Below are 21869 nucleotides of genomic sequence, written 5' to 3' on the forward strand. Positions count from 1 at the left end.
AGATAAAAGTTCAGGGGGTGGGGACTCGGCATTTTAGTCTCGTAATTGATATCTCCGCCATTCCAGAGGAGCACCATTGATTTTTGCAGGGTTATTAAATGCGAAGCATTTCTTAGCGAACTTGGGCAGCGTTGAGTCTGTCTATCTATCTATCTATCTATCTATCTATCTATCTATCTATCTATCTATCTATCTATCTATCTATCTATCTATCTATCTATCTATCTATCTATCTATCTATCTATCTATCTATCTATCTATCTATCTATCTATCTATCTATCTATCTATCTATCTATCTATTTATCTATCTATCTATCTATCTATCTATCTATCTATCTATCTATCTATCTATCTATCTATCTATCTAACTATCTATCTATCTATCTATCTATTTATCTATCTATCTATCTATGTGTCTGTCTGTCTCTCTGTCTGTCTGTCTGTCTATCTATCTATCTATCTATCTATCTATCTATCTATCTATCTATCTATCTATCTATCTATCTATCTATCTATCTATCTATCTATCTATCTATCTTTCTATCTATCTATCTATCTGTCTGTCTGTCTGTCTGTCTGTCCGTCGGTCTGTCTGTCTGTCTATCTATCTATCTATCTATCTATCTATCTATCTATCTATCTATCTATCTATCTATCTATCTATCTATCTATCTATCTATCTATCTATCTATCTATCTATCTATCTATCTATCTATCTATCTATCTACCTACCTACCTATCTATCTATCTATCTATCTATCTGTCTGTCTATCTATCTATCTATCTATCTATCTATCTATCCTGCCACCTACGACTTTTAGCTCTCCGTGGTTTCAATAATGGTATCGATACCAAACTTGGTATGGCATAACATGACTGTATGAAGAACATACTTGACTAGTGACACCATGAAAATCATGTATATGCTGATGACATAGACTTGTTTCCTGCTGACAATGATATTTATGCTCTACAGCAAAAATTACAAACGTACTTGAACATGCTAGAAAGATGGCCGCAGTCGATTTCAATGGCTTTAAATGTAAATAAGAGTGCTCTCTTGGCGTTGTTCATAGCCGATTCAATTTCAATCGACATGGTATATAATCAGGAACCCATTCCGCAAGTAGACTTCCTTAAATATTTGGGTGTGTTGTACGGTGAAAAACTTGACTGGAGTCCACATAAGGAGTACTTTGCGGCTAAGGCTCATCGGGGTTTAGACTTACTGCGAAGAATGAGTAATTGCAAATTTGGCGTACGTAGAGACACCATGCTAATGGTATACGAAATGTATATGCGACCAATATATGAATTCGGATGTGTCTTGTTTTTCAGGAGGACCTGCGTACAAAACCAAGCCGTTGGCTTTCTTGGAGCGGGAAGCTCTGCGCTTTTGCCTGGGGCTCCCTTGGTTTGCAGCAATTAATGCTATCTATCAGAAAGCGCATCGGCCGACATTGCTTGGTCGATTCCGCTTGTTAACAGTACAAATATCTCTAGAATTTTACAGATTACCAGTGAGAAGAGCTCAATACGTTTTCATCAGTGGCCCAGATTCGTTCTTTCTCGCTCAAGGGCCTCGTTTTGATACACCGCAGATGATTTATGCACAAAAGAAACTAACAAGTATAAATGTCAACATTAGTGAGGTAATTGCATGTGATATCTCAAACCATATTTTTAACATATGATATAATCAGATCTATTCTGCACAATATAAATTTAAATCCCGCAAATTTTAGAGTACAGGCTAGCATATTTCTTGCAGCATACACAGACATTTAACATAATAGTGACGGATGCTTCCGTCAATGAGGAAGGGTAGGCGTAGGAATAGTCTCCCAATCACTTGGCCTGATCACTTGGCCCGAATCTCTCAATCACTTGACCTGATTTCACTCCTGTTTTTGAGGCGGAGCTAATAGCAGTCGTCATGGCACTGCGAAAACTTCCGAGGAATGAGTACAGAGCAATAATAATTACTGATTTGCTCTCGGTATGCACAGCTCTTACAACTTCTCATACATCTCGTGCCATCATGACGTAACGATTTTTAGTTTTGTCTCAGCTGAAGTACCTAAAATTAGTATGGGTACCAGGTCACTGTGAGTTAACATTAAATTAAATGACCGACGTCTTAGCCCGCTCATCGCTAGATCTCCCAATAATTCAGGTTTGCCCGCTGGTAGAATACATCGCCACAATCAGGTTTAGAAGATCAGCTACACACACAGATAGGATGGAAACAGTAACCACGTGGACGGAATACAAACACGTAACATATTCAAGGAAATCGTGGTGAAGCCATACTCAACAATCAGAAGTGATCATCCTCAGATTTCGATGTCGTGTCCCCCCCCTTAAAAGTTTACTGGTACTGGGCTGGTCTCACGATATCACCTCTCTGCCAATTCTGCAGAGAACTAGAAAATATCGCACTTTACTTTTTACATGTGCAAGATATTCTCGTATCAGAACTCGACTTCTAATTACTCCTTTTACAAAAATAGGCTTGACCTTATCGGAGGAAAATGTTTCAAGCTTCAGTGACTCAGGTTCGGGATACTGCCACAAGGATGCCTTTGATGCCGTGTGTAATATTATTATTACTACTCAACAAGTACCATTTGAATCCGGTATTCAACAAAATTCTTCGTTATTTCGTTAAGTCTAAACTTAAGTTTTTAAAATTATTCCTGTCAGGTCATTACGGCAGTCTGAAATACCGGCTCAAAAACATATTAACTTAGTGAAATAGAATATTTTACGTATTATTGCAATTTTATTTCTTTTTTTCTTTGCTTTTAAGTTCCATAGCTTACCTAAAATAACATATAATAGTCTCTACGTTGCATTCTTGGTCAATCTCCAAAGTGGTTACGTGCCATGTATCTAGGATAGCAAAGCAAAGCAAGGTATGTTTATCCAGTGTTTGAATTGAGGTGCATCTTATGCGCTGAAGCTCCTGCTTATAAGCTTCATCCAGCTTCTCGAGAGACAAACTTTGAGGTTATGCTTAGGTCTTCGGTAACTTGTGGCAACAGAAGTTTTGGATATTGAAGCTAATCTCCTTTCACTTGCTCTGTGGTTTAAATTGTTAGTAGTGAAGTCATTCTTCAGCGTCTGAATGAAGGCTGTATGAAAACAGCGGGAGGGTTTAGAAACACTTGTTATTGCCCATGCTGGCTTGTACTTCAAAGCATAATAAGAAAGAATTCAAAGGCCTCAAGTTTTAGTTATACTAAGCTTTCTTGACGGAATAAGCGTTAATATAATGATCTGTGTGTAATCAGCAATAGCAATTCTTCATTTTTTTTCAAATTATACAAAGCTAGTCTTGCTCCGCTCATAAATATATTAACGATTGTCTGATACGAACGCTAACAAAGACAGTCATGGCAATGGGTGCTTCACACTTTGAACAAAACTGGGGCATTGAGATCTTCTATACTATTTTAGATTGGTCGTTTTCTCTCCGTGTTCCAAATTTCGCGCACATACTTATAGCAAACGTTTTAGCAATCCATCTAAGTCCGCGTGTTACGGGAAGCGTGATGGCATATAGGGATGCCGATTTTGTCGACAGTCATAGAGCTACATTTGTGCAGTCTCTGACTATACGAGAACCGAGTGTTGGCTACTGTACGTGCGATGAGAGCACGTGTGATGATATACTGAACGTACGAAGCGGTGGATGGAGGGTCAAATAGAACCAGGGCGTCGAAAAGTCGCAAGGAATGACCGCCAAAGAGAAGATAAAATGGTGAGCAGCCGGAAGCTTCATCACGCAGTGAGTTGTAGGCGAAGGTGACGAACGGGAGGGCGATGTCCCAATCGGTGTGCATGGTCGTCACAAAGGTACATGGAAAGCATGTCCATCAGTGTGTCGTTGAGGCGTCCGTTAAGTCCTTTAGTGTGAGGATGTTAAGAAGTCGTGAAGCTGTGTCCGGTAGCACAAGATCGAAGGAGGTCGTCAGCCACACGAGACAGGAACCAACTACTAGGGTCCATGATCGAGTAAGAAGGAGCGCCATGCTGAAGAATGGTGTCGTGGAGAATGAAGTTCGCAAAGTCCGTTGCCAGAGCTGTGTAGCAGGCTGGTCTGCGCTAGTTTAAACCAGCCTTTCTGGCTTCTAATACTTTTTCTCCCTGTCATTCATTGGTAACCAATAATGTGTCATTTGCCATGGAATAAAACATAATGGCAACAGGAACCAGTAAAGAAACAAACAGTGCATGTTAGAATGGTTAACTTCTTAGACCAGGGTGATTGCCGTTAAAAGAAATAAAACCTGAGATCTTTATATTATTATGTTGGGTTCTACAAGCTAAAACCATGATCTTATTTTCATGGACGTCAAAGTGGAGGGTCCGAAATTTTGACCGTCTGGTACTCTTTAGCGAGCACTGATATCGCACACTGCACGAGCTTCTGGCATTTTGCCTTAATCGAAATGCGACCGCCGTGCCCGGTTCCGAACCTCGCAACCAGGTGTGTGTGGGGGGGGGGGTCAATCCACTATCCAGAATTTCTCTATTTGCAAGCATATATATACAAGCACACTTGCAAACACACGCACAAGCATACAATAAGAATAATAGAAACCCACCCGACCTTCTGGTCAGCTGCTGAGCGCGTTAACCACTAATCACCATCGCGGACTTGAGAGTTAAATGAAATATCTAAAAATGAGCCGTAAACACAGCCAGGAAGAAAAATCGCTTGTCTATCATACGCAAGGAGAGCTGAGTTTGTGAGATGAAATGCAAAAAAAAAAAAAAAACCGTGCGGGCTCCAGACAAACACTAACAAAAAAAAGCAACTAGACGATTCACTCGCACGTTGGAAATGTACAAAAAACAAGAAACGTCTCTGTTGAATGCTGACACATTGTCTTGCTGCTTTCGTTAGATGAAGTGCGTACAAGCGCGTTCTCCACCAGGTGCTAAAAGCATCGGGGTGGGCTTGTAGCTGGGAACAATAGGCGACGGAGACCAGAGCGAGTTTATTTCTGCCTGTGTGACGTAGGGCTGTAAATGGATTTGGGTTTGTTCTACTGGTGTACAAGTATGCGCTGTAGTGAAAAATACTAGATGTGCTCGACTTCTGCAACTCGGCATCACTCGGCTCGCACTCATACGCATTGGTCAAAGGGGTTGGTGTTGGGGGTGAGAGTGGCGGTTGGTGTTATCAAATAACTCGAATAATCAAAGAACGAAAATACATTATATATTATCAATTGATTTCGCACCCTTTACTAATTATTCGTTCATCCATTTTACCCCCCTTACTCTTTAGAGGCGCGAAACACACGAAGTTTTACCATATTCATTATATGGTACCATGGGTCTCACAAGCAGCCGAGCAAAGGCATTCCGGCAAGAGACCAAGGCTTTGAAAGCCGTTGTGCACTCTGTTAAAATGTCCAATGTACTTTTATTTCTAATTGCCGGTTCTCAGGAGGGTTACCTGACACAATCAAATCTTCTACGGGCTTTCAAAACACGCTTTTTGTTTGTACCACTGTCTTCTACCAGTGTTCTTAGTATAACGTATTAATGCTTCTTGACCGAGACATCCATAACGAGTTACTTAAACGCCTCTTTTCTACGCGTCAGTTCTATTCTGCTCATATCCAATGGGAGAAGGGCAGTTTTTTTGAACGCCTTAACACACCGCCAGATGGCGACATTACTCAAAGCTTTGGCGTGACTCATGACGTTCATTCGTAGCAAAGATAGCTCTGCAACGCATCTGATTAGCCTAGATGTAACTCTTATTCTTCTTCTATCTCTTGCCTTTCTATTATTCCCCTTTTCCCCACCCCAAGTGTAGGGTAGCCAACCGAGCCAAGCTTCGTTAACCTCCCTGCCTTTCCTTTCTATTTATCTCTCTCTCTCTCTCTCTCTCTCTCTGTCTTCCCCACTGATGCTCTTCGCGTGAAAAAATCATGGTCAGCCAACAGGGAAGGCACAGCGCGCATGCGTTTCCCTCTAATCGGGGATTGGTTATCAATAACTTTAACAAGCCACGAGGTGAGGACCTTAGCCCAAGTTTGGCGAACAATCAGTCATGCTCGTCTGGCTGTCACAAAACTTCATTTGAACCCGCTCTCACCATTAGCTACTACGCTGCCACAGGCACCCAGGACCACAATGCCATGTTTAAGCGTTATGCAATCATAGCCGTCGGGGGCTATATGCATCGTTAAGCGTCAACTTAAATGCATTTACGTAAAACGGTGCTTGAACTGTCAAACACAAACAGACCTTATGTAAGCTTCCCTTCATCAATGTAGCATAGCCGTTAAACAATTTCTTTAAGGAAACGTTTTGCTTTCGTGTTATGCTGATTTCAATGATGGAGAGATCAACCATGTTGTTCATTCACTGCGACAAGCGTTGTGCTCAAGATGGTTGGCTGGCATTGCGACGACATGTGAGGTGCGAGCAACGAAGTACGTTATCAACGCGTTTACACGCTGTAAAAACTGGTGTCATCTTGTCGGGGACAACTGCCAGCCACATGCGTAAACAAATTTCTGTAGTTCTGATGCAGCTCAGAGGCGGTTATATTGGCCTTCGCTGATCTGTCAACTCGCGCAAAGAGAGAGAGAGAGTTAGAAAGGAAAGGCCGGGAGGTTAACCACATATTGGCATCTGGTTTGCTACCCAGCGCTGGGGGCGGGGATGTAGGGGCAAGAAAGAGGGGTTAGATAGAGAAAAAAAAACGCACGCGCACTCATAAAAAAAACGAAAACACACACAAGAAGGGCGTTCTAGCTACAACCGTTCAGTAAGGCCGGTCGATCGCAAAAAGTGTAGTAGCGCTTTCAGGGCCCTCTTCTGTGAAGTCGCATCCTGACGATACTGCAGAATTCCCTGCTCCGACAAAGGTTGATCATCTGATTTGTTGACTTCCTTGCAAAGGCATAGTCGTTGTTTACTATACGCTAGGCAGTAACAAAAAATATGTTGGATTGTTTCCTCTTTGCCACAGTGGCCACAGGCTGTGGTGTCGGCCATCCCAATGCGGAAAGCGTAGGCGTCGGTAAACGCAACGCCCAACCACAGCCTACATAACAGGGTCTGGTCTGCTCGGCAAAGCCTCGACGGGACTTGAAGACTTAGCGTAGGGTCAAGCGAGTACATTCGGGCATGCTTGAAGTGTGGCTGATTTCATTGCGATGTGATTTGCTGGCGAGCAAGTCTGCGGAGCTTTCGTGCAGCATCTGTCCTAGAAAGTGGTAGTCGCAGTTTATGATCTGTGTGGGCTGAGCGGGCAGCTTGATCGGCCCGTTCATTGCCAATGATTTCGCAGTGACTGGGCAACCACTGAAATGTAATTTCGTGCCCTTTCTCAGTCAGGTGGTGTATAACCTCTGCTATCTCTAGTACCAGCTGCTCGTGTGGTCCACGGCGTAAAGCTGATAGTAGAGACTGCAGTGCCGCCTTCGAGTCGCAGAAAATAGTCCACTTGCGTGTAGGTTGATCAACTACAAATTGCAACGCGGCACGAAGTGCTGTCAATTCTGCTGCCGTTGATATTTTTGCGTGAGATGTGTTAAATTTAATTGTCGTGGCCAACCTTGGTATCACTACTGCTCCTGTAGAGCTGTCCGGCTGAACCGATCCGTCAGTGTAGATATGTGTGGAGCTTTGATATTTCTCATACAAGAGAAGTAGTGTGAGCTGTTTAAGAGCCGGTGACGACAAATTGGCCTTTTCCTGGACGCCAGGTATGTTAATATTAATCATTGGTTGAGCGAGGCACCATGGCGGAGTCACAGGTCTAGCGGCAGGAGAGAACGAAGTTGGGATCGACTCACCATATGCGGTCACTGTTTTGCAGTAAGATGTGCATGGTCGACCACTGGTAGAGAGGCTAGGTGATGTCGAGGGGTTCGAGCAAGGTGTCGTATATGTGTTCTCAGGACTTCTACATTAATGTGGGTCTTGATGAGGTGGTCCCTTGTGATGGTGATAGTTGCCGCTGTTGACGCACTTTGGGGCAAGCCTAAACATATCCGGAGTGCTTGAGCCTGGACAATTCGAAGCATTCGTATGCCTGTTTTACTTGCGTTGGTTAACACAGGTAGGCTGTACCGAAGGAATCCAAGGAAAAGAATCCTGTATAGTTGCAACATAGCAGTTGTGGACATTCCCCAGTTCTTTCCAGCGAAGAACTTGAACAAATGACAGATACCTGTCAATCGCCTTTTCATGTATGATACATGTGAGCTCCATGAGAGGCCTCTGTCAATTATAACACCTAGGAACTTGTATGATCGGAGGGGATGTATTCTTTCGCTGTTTATCAGAACGCTGTAGTTATGCATTGGTTTGCGCGTAAATGCCACTAGTGCACATTTCTCAGAGGAAATTTCCAGAACTCGTTGACGGAGGTAAATAGCTCTGAATTCGCGCTCGCAGCTGTAGACGTGTTACTGCAGACGTCCAAATGCCGATGTCGTCCGCGTACATTGACAATCTGACAGTACTTGGCAGATGCTCATTGAGAGCTATTAGCGTCCGGCTGAATAGTACAGGGCTAAGTATGCCACCCTGGGGAACACCATGGTGGCTGTAATGTAGCGACGTGTCACCATCCTTGGTTCTCACGAAAAAGGATCGCTCAGAGAGATAGCTGCGTAGCCACTGAAACATCCGACCACCCACTCCTACCTCCTTGAGAGCGGTGAGGACAGCTTCATGTGTGACGTTATCGTACGCCCCTTTAACATCAAGAAATAAAGAAGCGCAGAGATGCTTACGGCCTTTTTTGTGTCGCACGTAGCTGACCAGGTCTATGACGCTATCAATTGATAAACGGCCACGGCGAAATCCCGTCATAGCGTCCGGGTAGATGTTGTGATGCACCAGGAACCATTCTAACCGTTCAAGTACCATCCTCTCCATCACTTTGCCCAAGCAACTAGCCAGTGCAATCGGGCGGTATGATGCGAGCACCAATGGTGACTTGCCAGACTTCAGTAATGGAACCAAACGGCTGGTCTTCCAGTTAACTGGGAGGGTGCCTTCTCGCCACGAATCGTTGTATGTCTCGAGGAGGGCACTCCTCGCACACTCACCAAGGTGACACAGTGCTCTGTATGATATTCCATCAGGCCCGGGTGCTGATGTCCGTGTACACAAAGCCAGTGCTGCTTTAAGCTCATTAATAGAGAAAAAAATTGGTCCATGTGGTGATCGTGTGATGTGCCACCACGTGAGAGCTTGGAGATGTTGGGATCTGCGAGTTGACCAGATAAGTTGGCACAAAACTCTTCTGCCAAGTCGACCTCCGATCTCTGTTGAGAGAGGGCTAGAGCCTTGAATGGAGACCGCTGAATTGAAGATGTCCGGAGCCCTCTTATTGTCTTCCACAAGTGTGATAAAGGTTTGCGAGCATCTAGCGAAGCGCAGAAGGCTGCCCAACGTTGGGACTATAGCTTGTCTATGCGGCGTTGTATGTTCTTCTGAAGACGTCTAGCGATTCGTAAATCGTCGATTGCTTTCGTGCGTCGGTACCTTCGTTCCGCACGCCGTCGGAGAGCCCGAAGTCGTTCTAATTCCACATCAAAATCGGTTACTCTCGAAGAGCATGTAAGGGTGCACACTGTGTCTTGCACTGTGGACTTGATCACCTCTTCTAAGTCAAATGAGGTGTTCTCTTGACAGCGTTCTTCCATGAAAAATTCAAACTTGGTCCAGTCCACTCTTTGGATAGTTTTGCGTACCTTGCAAGGTGATAATCCTCAGATCTTGACATATGTGGGAATGTGGTCGCTTCCATGTGTTTCTATGTCCGCAAACCATCCGGCACATCTGACGAGACCTCGAGAAACAAAAGCCAAGTCAAGGCAACTGCTGTATCCAGGGCCACGTAAAAATGTTGGGCTGCCGTCACTTAACAAGCACAGCTCGTTGTCTGAAGCAAACGTTATCAGACTTCTACTCTTTGCGCTGATCTTCAGGCTCCCCCATAGTGTATGGTGGGCGTTGAAGTCTCCGATGATCACCCATGGGCCAGGAGTGGATGATAGGATGTGTCCTAGTCTTCTGTGGTCAGATCTACTTGATGGCGACAGGTATGCACCGACAACAGTGACAATAAGCCTTTTTTCTTTACTGTTAAGCATATATATTGGTTATCGTTGTCAGGTGGTACAGACCGAAGAATGTAGGTCATGTCACGTCGAATAAGCAGCAGGACCTTGCTGTTTCCACTATAACAAGCTCACATAAATGATTCGTATCCGGAGAGTCTAATAGCGCTCAATAAATTGGGCTCGCAGATGACGATGATGGGAAACATATTGGTGGAAACGAACCGACGGAAATCTGCAATGCGTGATTTCAGTCCCCGTGCATTCCACTGAAAAATTGTTGCTTTTTTGACCTCTTCCCTGAAAGACAGTGGCTATCGGGCCATTATCTACACAAGAGCCGCCAGTACTGGACTCAGAGCGTCCAGTACTTGAAGTGCACTTCTGGCTGACGTTGTGCGCATGTTGTTTAACACCGTGCGAATGGCATTAATTAGGGGTCGTAGAAAAGCAATCACTTGCTTATCCAACTTCCGCTGCTCCTCTGTTGTCGCAGCTTGCTCCGATGAATGCGGCTTCTGATGTGGTTCTTCCACAAGTTGCATGCGCGTAAGTGGCGGCCACTCTTCAGTAGAGAGAGATCTACTTGTTTTCTCTCTTCCATCGTCTGCGTTCGCCGCGGTGTACCCTGCAGTGGGCGCCGTTCCCAGATGGGTTGACTTACTTTTTGTAGTTGACTGTGTTCTTCGCGGAAATCTTCGACGATGACGTCGTCGTCTTCGCCGGAGTTTTTCCGCGGCCTCTTTGTGGGTAGAGCTGTCTGGCACCATTTGTCTAAGAATAGTAAACTCCTTCTTTATGCGTGGGCAGTCTTTGAAACATGCACTGTGGGCACCTTGACAATTAGGGCACTTTAGTATAGTTGCGCTGCATTTGTCCTCGGTGTGTGGTTCTGAGCATCGGGGGCACACTTCGGAGCTCCTGCACGCTCCCTGCACATGGCCGATCTTCTGGCACTTATGACATTGCATAGGTTTTGGAATAAATGGTCGGACCTGGTGACGAAAGTGGCCAACCTTCACATGGGAGGGGAGACGGTCCTCTTTGAACGTAATTCTCACACAATGTGTGTTACCAAGGCGGCTGACATTAACAATGACGTTATCTTCATTTACCGGTTTTATTATCACTGAGAGATCCGAGTTTGGAATTTCAGTGGCGATGTCATAAATGACTCCTGTTGAAGCGGTGCTATGAGCTGGTATTATAGATTTGACAGAGATGTTACCCAGTTGCGTTACTTTCTGAAGCGCGTTTAGCACACGTGGGTTCAGCACATCGATTGCCAAGATGTTCCTTCTTGCGTTTAGACGTATTTCTTTGATCTGATTTGGCGTAATATTTTCGAGATACACAGAGAGCGCTTGCCTGTTCAGCCCGCGTAGACTGTCGGTAGCCTTCAGCGGCACAAACAGGATAGAGTGAGGCCATCGCTGAGGGGCAGTTTTCACGGTAGTCTTGCTTGATGCCGAAGATGCATTGACAATCCGTCTTTTAGCCTTGCGGTACAGGACGGGTTGGAAGCCGCCGTCCGAGGACTCTTCGCTTGATGTGGACTACAGTAAAGTGTCCTCACTCTCGCTAGACGCGTTTCCTCGCTTCCTCGAAGCAGTCCCAGTGGTCGAACTGGACTTGGACGGTGCCCCGTGAGGTTGAACATCCATCACCACGATATATGGGGCGATAGACTCCACAACTGCGGCGAAAAATGCAGAAAAGCACAAAGACGAGCAAGATGTGTTCCGTAAACGAATCACTTCTTCTTCCAACTCCGCGCAAAGAATTACCGTTATGAACCTTGGCTGAGCAGATTCACGGAACTAGGTTTTTCCTGCGTTTAAGCTTTTGGAGTAGTGATACCACTCCAGAGTGGCACCTATGGGCAAGAACAGAGTATAACAACAATGTAAAACAAGCCTCTGCTCTTGTGCCTGAAATAGAAAGCGATAAGGTTACTTGTGTTAATTTACATTACCAATGCGGCAATCAATAACGCAACACAGAGCCGCTCTCTAGAAAATGATATGTTTTTCACCTCACCGTTGCTATATTTAGCGTGGAATATTTTACAGTGCAACGGGTTAGAACAGACAGAGAACCCGTCGCGCTGTAAAATATTTCACAATGAACATCCAACAACTCACCCTGCTCGCGATTCTGCTGTTTCTATATTGAAAGCGTGACCTGGTGACTCAATATACTACCATTTATTTGATGCAGGTGTACATCCGCCTCAACTGTGGATGAATTTCTGACCCATACGAAGGAAGCAAACAGAGAAGGAACCTCTCACGGTGGTCTTGTAGTTAAGGCACTCAGCTGTTAACCCGCAGTTCGCGGGATTGAATCCAGGACGTGGTGGCTGCATCTTCAATGAAAGCGAAAATCTTTGATGTCGATGTACTTAGATTTAGGGGAACGTTAAAGAACTCCTGGTAGTAAAAATTCCCGCAGTCCTCCACTAGAGCCTCTCTAATAATGATATCGTGGTTTCTGGCGTTAAACCTCAAGATGCATCATCATCAATAAGAAAGAAAGATGGTATGGAGGTGAACCAGAAATACTTCCGGTTGGCTATCCTACACTGAGGGATCTCGGAAAACGATTTGATATAAGCGAAACAGAGAGAATGCAAAAGGAGGGAAAAGAGAGAAAGACACTGAATTACTTGCAGTGTGTGAAACAGCCGCGCAATCCAGACGCATTCCCGCATGCTGGTCGTCCTCAAAACGTACGACAAGACTTTACCTGCCTTATCGGCTGTCGAGAGCTGTGAATGGTGCAGTAGAAGCACTTGCGCAGGAACTGACACATATACGACAGCAGCCGGCAGGTGCAGGAGTGTTTATCGAAGGAAATAGTGTGGATTTGCGTTTGCTTCAATAAATGTAAAGCATTTCTGTGTGTACGGCAAGCATTTTCGAAGTCTATCTTCGCATCTCTCAATCTTTCTATCTAGCCGCTTACGTCTGGGTGCTCTCGTGATCAATTTCTTGACTTGGCATGAACCAATATTAGTATGGAGGGCAAGATGGTTGGACAAATATGATCCGTTGGTCAGTACATGTACGAGGTCACAATCAAACGATTTCCTCCCGGCAGTGAAACATACCCACGAGCGGATATGTGGCACTCGTATGCGGGTGTGCTACACGTGATTGACACTTAGTATCCACCCGGGAACAGTGGGAGCACTCGAGCGCAATTTTAACGAGCGAGCGCTAAAAAAAAGTTTAACCAAAAAGGCGAAGCAATGAATGCGATAGCATCATACTCGAATGTTTTACGAAGCAAGGCTAGCAACCTATTTCACGCAACTCTACGAAACGCTGCTGTAATGGCACACTCACACTAGAACGACACGTACCTACACGACCACGATGAAGACACGAGGCAGACGCGGACTTACGGCTGACGAGTTGTCCACCGACAGTTGCCAGATTCCAGATCACACTAGGCTGACGACGACGACGACAGCTGAAAAGACAGAATGTCGTGGTAGTGAACACACTGACAGAAAACACCAGCTGAACGCATTCGCAGACCTGTCACCGGTATGTCATTGAGAGATCTACGGCTGAGCGAATATTTGCCCATGTCTTTGAATTAAATGAAGGGGGACATCTTGGGAAAATAACAATGCCTCATGCAAGGCTTCTTCGGTGTTGAAATGGAGATTTTGCACACCCCGCGGAAGTCGTTTCTTGACTTCCCTTTTGTGTATCGCCACCCCCGCCCCTCGGTGCGGTGTATTATGGCGGGAGCTGCGCTGCTAGCCGGAGAGGGACAATCACAGAGCAAGAGCATGGCTCAAAATGAGGTGCACGTGTGCAAGTTCAGCCGGTGTCGCTGCGTTGGCCACCAGTAAGACTACGGAATTGGCCAGCGAAAGGCTGTCAGCACACGGCACGGATGGAGTCTTGCAGAGATCATTGGCGGACCGCTTGTGTCATTGTACAGTAAATATTTTGACTATAAGACAAAAAACACTCCAAAGACAGTCGGCAGACCAGAATCGGTGTCGTGTCTCTCTCACGTAAACGCGCCTTGAGAGAACATGGATGCTCCAGGTACACTTTTGGGAACATTTTTCCGTGTTGAGGGCACAGCTCTTAGAAGCCCCCGCCTGCTGTGGGGCTCAAGGCACGGGCCGATCCTTGTTCGCTCACAAGATCTGCGCACGCGCAGATGACCCCACAGCTGGAATGTTCGTTCCGCAGAAAAGGAGGATGGCACATCCTTGCCCGTATATATATATATATATATATATATATATATATATATATATATATATATATATATATATATATATATATATATATATATATATATATATATATGACATTGACAGCGTTGGGCCCCAGCAGTAATTGAACACCGGCTTTCTGCACTGCAATCAAGTTTCAAGACACAGAGCCTTCCCAGATCTCTGAACTACTTTTAAAATAGGCCCCAATGTTCGAAAAACGCTAATTGTGGTTGCAGCGCTGGCTGTCTAACTTTATAAACATTACATATCTACTCCTATGATAAAGCCATCAGGTCAGGTTAATGTCAATTTAAGTTGGATGCCTCTATGTTGCCAGCTATGTTTCTGTGAAATAGAAACCCCACTCCCAGTTTTCTTCTGTCAGCCAAGCCCCGATAGCAAAGGACGTGCCCATTCTGTAGCACCGTATAGGCTTCATCTGTCCTCCTAACCTCACTGAGCCCTATTATATCCCATTTAACCCGCTCTAGCTCCTCAAATAGTACAGCTAAACTTCCCTCAGTAGATAAGGTTCTAGCGTTAAACATTGCCAAGTTCAGGTTCCAATGGCGGCCTGTCCGGGCCCAGAGATTCTTAGCACCCTCTGCTGCGTTGCAGATCTGACCGCCGCCGTGGTCAGTTGCTTGGCAGCTGCTGGGAACTGAGGACCGTGAGTTATTTGACGTACGCATATGGTAGGTAGTGGCCAGATACTTCACCAGGACGGCCAATCCTTCTCTGGTGAGGGAGTGAGTTTCTGGCGATGGTTACCGGTGAGGCCGCACCCCAGGCCTTGTAATGCAGTTCCATCACCACGCGGATTTTTTTTATCCGCTTGGGAATTGCACGGCACCGGGATTTGAACCATGGAACTTTTGCATGCGAGACAGATGCTCTAACCACTACGCCATCGCTGCTTCATTTTTACGAGGTGTCTCCACACGGGAAGAGTACCAGAGTCTTCGAAGATCGCTAACATCATCTTAATACATAAGAAAGGAGATGACAAGGGCTTGAAGAATTACAGGCCGATTAGCTTGCTCTCTGTAGTATACAAGCTTTTTACAAAAGAAATTGCTAACAGAGTAAAGAAAACATTAGAATTCAATCAACCAAAAGAACAAGCAGGATTTCGAAGAGGCTACTCAACAATCAACCACATTCATACTATCAATCAGGTAACAGAGAAATGCTCAGAATATAACCAACCACTATACATAGCCTTCATAGATTACGAAAAGGCGTTTGATTCAGTAGAAATATCAGCCATCATGCAGACACTGCGAAATCAGGGTGTCCATGAAGTATATATAAACATCCTGGAAGAAATTTACAGGGGATCAACTGCTACCATAGTGCTTCCTAAAGAAAGCAACAGAATACCAATCAAGAAGGGTGTAAGGCAGGGGGAAACAATCTCCCCAATGCTATTTACCGCGTGCTCACAGCAGGTTTTCAGAAGCCTAGAATGGGAACAGTTAGGGATAAGAGATAATGTAGAGTACCTTAGTAACCTGCGCTTCGCCGATGACATTGCATTGCTGAGTAACTCAGGCGACGAATTGCAACTCATGATTACGGAGTTAGACAAGGAGAGCAGAAAGGTGGGTCTTAAAATTATTCTGCAGAAAACGAAAGTAACGTACAACAACCTCGAAAGAAAACAGCGCTTCGAGATAGGTAATAGTGCACTTCAAGTTGTAACAGACTATGTCTACTTAGGGCAGGTAATAACCGCGGAGCCGAACCACGAGATTGAAGTAAATAGAAGAATAAGATTGGGGTGGAGCAGATTTGCCAAGCACTCTCAAATTATGACAGGTAGATTGCCTATATCCCTCAAGAGGAAGGTATATAACAGCTGTATCTTGCCGGTACTTAGCTACGGAGCAGAAACCTGGTGACTTACAAAGAGGGCTCAGCCTAAATTGAGGACTACGCAGCGAGCAATGGAAAGAAAAATGGTAGGTGTAAGCTTAAGAGACAAGAAGAGAGCAGAGTGAATATAGAGAAGAAACGGGGGTTAAGGATGTCATAGTTGAAATCAAGAAGAGGAAATGGACATTGGCCGAGCATGAAGCGCATAGACAGGATAATTGCTGGTCATTAAGGGTAACTAACTGGATTCCCAGAGAAGGCAAGCGGGTTAGGAGGACACAGAAGGTTAGGTGGGCAGATGAGATTAAGAAGTTTGCGGGTATAAATTGGCAGCAGCAAGCACAGGACCAGGTTAACTGGCAGAATATGGGAGAGGCCTTTGTCCTGCAGTGGTCGTAGTCAGGCTGATGATGATGATGATGATGATGATGATGATGATGATGATGACGTTGGGTGCCAGCCCCTGAAGTTGATTTATGTCGCAGTGTCCACGGCTACGATCTTTGCGAGCACCAGCGCTTCATATCAGCTTATCGCTACTGGTGGTGCTAATACTCATGTTCCTGCTGGCATCACCGCGCAGGTGCAAACAACTGGTTATGAAAACATCTGTAGCTGTTCAACTTATGTCTGTGTGCAACATTTGTACATATATTTAGCGTCATTTCATACCAAGTCGCTCAATAAAAAATTACTACGTGTACAGTCACATTCCATCCACTTGCTTAGCAAAACGTCTATTCCCGAGGTATTTGGAATCTGCCGAGTGTTTGAGAATATTTTCGTCACCGTTTCGTTCTTGCCTTGTATTCTTGCTTCTATATTCACCACGGGTAAAGGCATTATAGCAAGCTGCACTTCGCATAGAATAATCATATCAGTCGTGCGTCCTTCACATGCTTCATGTGCTCTACTGTAAATTTGCCCTACGACACACAACCCGGAGGTAAATAAACAGCACAATAGGGAATAGTATAAAACAACGAAGCTAGGGATAATAATGCGACCATGCCTGTAGTGGGGCTACGCACAAACTATAATTATGAGGATTCACGTGGGAAAACAGCGACATGAATATGAGAAACGCCGTAGTTGAGGGCTCCGGAAAATTCGACCTTTTGTAATGTTTAACATGCTCTGACATCACACAGTATGCGGGCCTTCACCATTTCCCTGCTATCAATATGCGAGCGCCGCGGCACGGAACGCAACCGCAACATTTGGGTCAGCAGGCGAGCACCACAATTAGTGCTCGACTGTGGCTGACATGGCTACGCAAGAAAAAAAATTAAAGAAGCCATACATAGATTATGAAGGATCCTTTACAGAACACCTCAAATAAAAAAATTAGCAAACTTGTGCATTCGTTCTGAAAACACTGGTGTGGCGATCTTATAAAAGTTGTATACCACTTTCTTTTGTTTTATTTCAACAGACAACCTACGTAAGTGCCATCTGACTTGCTTCCTTTTCAGCCAGGCCTCAGAAGCTTAGCTTAGTGTATCAACGTATAGGATTTCTATGAGTGTTCTTACCAAGGGACTAAAGAAATTTAGAATTAGCTCTGGTAACAGAATACGATCGAACGTGCACTTTGTCCGGCTAATAGCAAGAACATAAACACGAAGCGCTGGATGTTCATGAACTTACAAATCAACCCCCTCCGCAGAAGTACCATATCTAAAATAGTCCTGTGGCATGAAGAGATGTTAGAACAGATAGAGAAATTCAGCGTCGGCAAAAAGGTGCTCGGTTGCCAAACAAATGGATGCTATGAAATAAGGGTTCACTTCAGCCATTCTGTGTCGAGTACTTGGTACTGAGCCATGCGAGAGCAGTTACGCATTATATTCGAAGAAATATTTCATAACTGTATGTGGTAGAGACTGATACATGAGAGAATAGATTCTAATTTGAAGCCCTTGCCGTGCTTAAACTTTGCTGCAAAGCTTCAGCGCTGCTACGCATAGAGTTAACAGCAGGCGTCCACCGTTGTTTTGCACTGATTTTAGGATTTGTTTCGTTTTCATGTTGGTTTATTTATTCCTATTGTTTCAGCAGCACAAAGTCATCTGAGGCCGCAGAAAGCAATGCTCTCTTTTCGCACAACCGTGTTTCTAGCATTATTGATGACGTCATTGTGCCTTTTTTTTTAACAGATTTGCATGGGACATTGTTCTTTCTCTCGGGGTCACTTTCTCGTGTTCGTTGCCTGAAAAAAAGAGAAAGTTTTGAGACATGAACGAGAAAGGACAAAGCGTAGTCGACGAAATGGTGAATTGTGTTTACACTTGCGAACATTCAAGTGCAAAAGTAGGAATAGGATTCACGTGGGGGACATGTATTTATTCTCTTTGCGATATCATTTACGATTGGCCACCAATGCTACAGATATCGTATCATAACTATCCCTTTTTTCGCTATCTCTCTTTTTTTTTGTTCTTGGCCAATATACGATATCAACCACAATACAGAGAAGCGTGTGCTACCCCCATAAATTTCTTGCCTGTAAATGTTCGTAATATTGCTTCCAAAGCCAGCTAACCAATGGCCAAGAAACATAGGAGTGCGGCAGCTTGAGCTAGTTGGTATGACATGACGATAGTTATAGCATGAGAACAGAACGATGACAAAAATACCTTCATGCATTTCTTGTCTTTTTGTCGTCGTTCTGTCCTCGTGTTGTAACTATTGTCCTGGCAAAAAAACAGCCGAGAAGCAAAAAATTCTGAAAATTTGGTACATAATTTTTGGGTGCCAATATAACATTAAGCGGTACTCAGAGTGCGTAATCAATACAAAAATGACTTCATTAAAAGATGGAACACTACGTAATTGCAAACAGATATTATTGATGTACTTTCTCGTCTGACTAAATAAGGGGCGGCAAGAAAAATGGCACAGATAAAATGCCTATCGGGCGTCTTCCTCCTTTGCCACTTCTGTCGTTGCTCGTATTATTCCCTCAGTATACAATGTACAGGTAATGCGGTTTTGAATGGTTTCTAGTTAAAGAACAAGTTTCAGAAGCAAGTTATGCAATAAATGTGACCAAATCATAATCTCAACAAGTAGTATTTGTGTTCTTCGAGGGTACGTTTTTTTATTGCGATAGCAATTATATGAATACTCTTGGCTGGATGTTGCCGCTGGCATTGGTGTCGACGTTTTCATCGGCGTCACCGTCACTCACCGTATATGTATAGGTATCTATATATATGACAACGCACGAAAGAAAGAAAAATCTAGAAAAAGACTCAGGTGCGGGGAATCGAAGTTGCAACCTCTGAACGTGACTGCGAGGCGTGAGCCACTGAGCCACGAAGGAGCGCCTCCTTCAACGTTCAAACGACAAGCTATTTATATCTACCCCTTACCGCTGGTGACGGGAATCTCGGGGGGAAATAACTGTCATGCTTTTAGCATTACCAGCAAGATGGTCCAATGAGCGCGCGTCGCCACGTTGCCACGACGTGGCGGCACGCGCTCTCACCCCCCGCGCGTACTTAGCCCCGCTAGAGAGCGGGCAGGGCGGACGCTCACGCGTGCGCTTATCTCGCGGTGGGAACAATCGTACGTTTTGGCTGGCCTTGGGCATTCACCGGAACGATTCTGCTGTAGTTACCGGGTGCACAAAGGTCAATTCAATCATTACACATTTTCTGTTTGCGAAAAGGCTGTGCCAATCTGCGCATGACCTTCCAAATGGTTGCTATCGCGTTCATTGCTTCGCCTTTATGGCAAAGCTGACACTTTTTTTTTACTGTGAACTGATATAACCTAGAAAACAAATAACAAGTAACTTGGCTCGCAACAACAACAAAAACACGATGTATCCACGTAGTGAATGATGATGAGTTGGTCAAGCAATGAGATCGTTTAGTGTTACCTCAATGGACCACTCCCATTAAGCACTCACGCATGTAAATGAGTGCCAAGCAGTGTGCGCTTATATGCAATGTATATTGGTCATAAATTGTATGTTGCGTTGAGTTGTGAATTTCGTTTTGCCTCTGCAGTATTACAGCTTTATGGTATCGGATCCAGCCTGAAGTTGGCAACGAGGAGCTCTGGGCACATTCCCCGAGTGGTTTTTGATTGTTTGCAAGTACTTAGTTGTAAGCGTAAAACCAATCACAAAGTCCACAGGATATTCGCCACGTTCATCTGGAGCTCTACGTGGGAGAGAACATCTAGAACGAACTTGTTTCGGCGAGTTAAACAAGGAGGGCTGTCTCTGTGCCATCTGTTTCTTAACCAAGTAATATCACGTTTCCTGCTCATTAGAGACCAGAGAGACTCTTTTTTACGTTCTTTATTTCAAACAACGCTGTTACACCACATGCCTGACTTCTTTGTATCTTCAGACAGGCGAGAACGACACACCTTGTCACCGTTCTTGCGCGAGGTTGTGTTCTCATATCGTTTCTTAAGGGCGAGGTTTTCGATAGATTACCTAACTAATGTGAAAAGAAGGCGCCTTATGAAAGACATAATACAGAATGTTTTTCCTGTGCCCCTGTACCGTTCAAGGTATTAAAAATCATATGGTCATGACGTACTAAAGCGAGTGAAAAACATTTGTATACCACCTAATGTGAAAACCTTCTTTTTTAAACTTCATACGGAAACCTTGCCAGTAAAAACGTGGCTTGAAGAGAGAGGGATGTATGTACCATGGGGAAGCAGCTGTCTGCTGTGTAACAAACCTGAGACCATTGAACATGTGTTTATTGATTGTGAGAACGCTATTTTCTTTTAGGACATTTTACAGAGGACTTTAAAAAAAGATTTACCACTTACTTCATATGGAATTCGTTTTTTGCTTTGTGATAGTTCTGTGCAAAATTTGGATGTTATATTTGTACTTCGTCTTCATTCGGTTTGGCGTAGTATGCTATCGTACAGACACTGTGATGTGAGAGTTCTATCCGTTAATGAGTGTTTCGTGGAAGCTGTTATAAAAGTGCGAGATGTGTATAAGAATACCGACTGTAATGAAGATGTAATATCTTTGTTTGACGCGTTGTCACGCATTAAACACGTGTGATAGTGATTGTCATATTAGCTTGACCTGTAGTCAAGAAGGCAATAAAGAAAAAAAAAGTTTTTGATTGTTTGCAGTCATTTAAAATTATAAAACTAGTAGTAGAGCATTCCTAGAGCTCAGATACTGCACAAGCCAGTCGTTCATGAACATGATCATCATCTTCTGCCTTGTCATCAGTGTCTTCATCTCCATCGTGGCCTATAGTGGGTACCATTCATGTGCTGGTCGGCGAGGACATAAACAGATCGTGTAGTCTGGAACGCGCGTGTTATTCATCGTCATCATCATCGTCATCTTTAGAGGTTGCTACGCCGCACAACGCCAATTGACAAGCCTCGACAGTAAAGAGCTTCACCCCTAAAATAATTTATATCATAAAAGGAGAATGCTCTCATTCACTGGTACTCTTCACCGCAGGAATAACTTAAATTATAACGATATTTGTGTTATCATTATTCAGGCACACAAGGGCTGGCATTCTCGAAAAGCGAGTTTGTTTCCCAGCTTCAGTGGCCCCATTTTATTGGGGTTCTTGGTAAGAATGAACGCCACTGTATGATTATGAGAAACGTCGTAGTA

This window comes from Rhipicephalus microplus, chromosome 5 (assembly GCF_043290135.1).
Source record: "Rhipicephalus microplus isolate Deutch F79 chromosome 5, USDA_Rmic, whole genome shotgun sequence".
Taxonomy (NCBI): domain Eukaryota; kingdom Metazoa; phylum Arthropoda; class Arachnida; order Ixodida; family Ixodidae; genus Rhipicephalus; species Rhipicephalus microplus.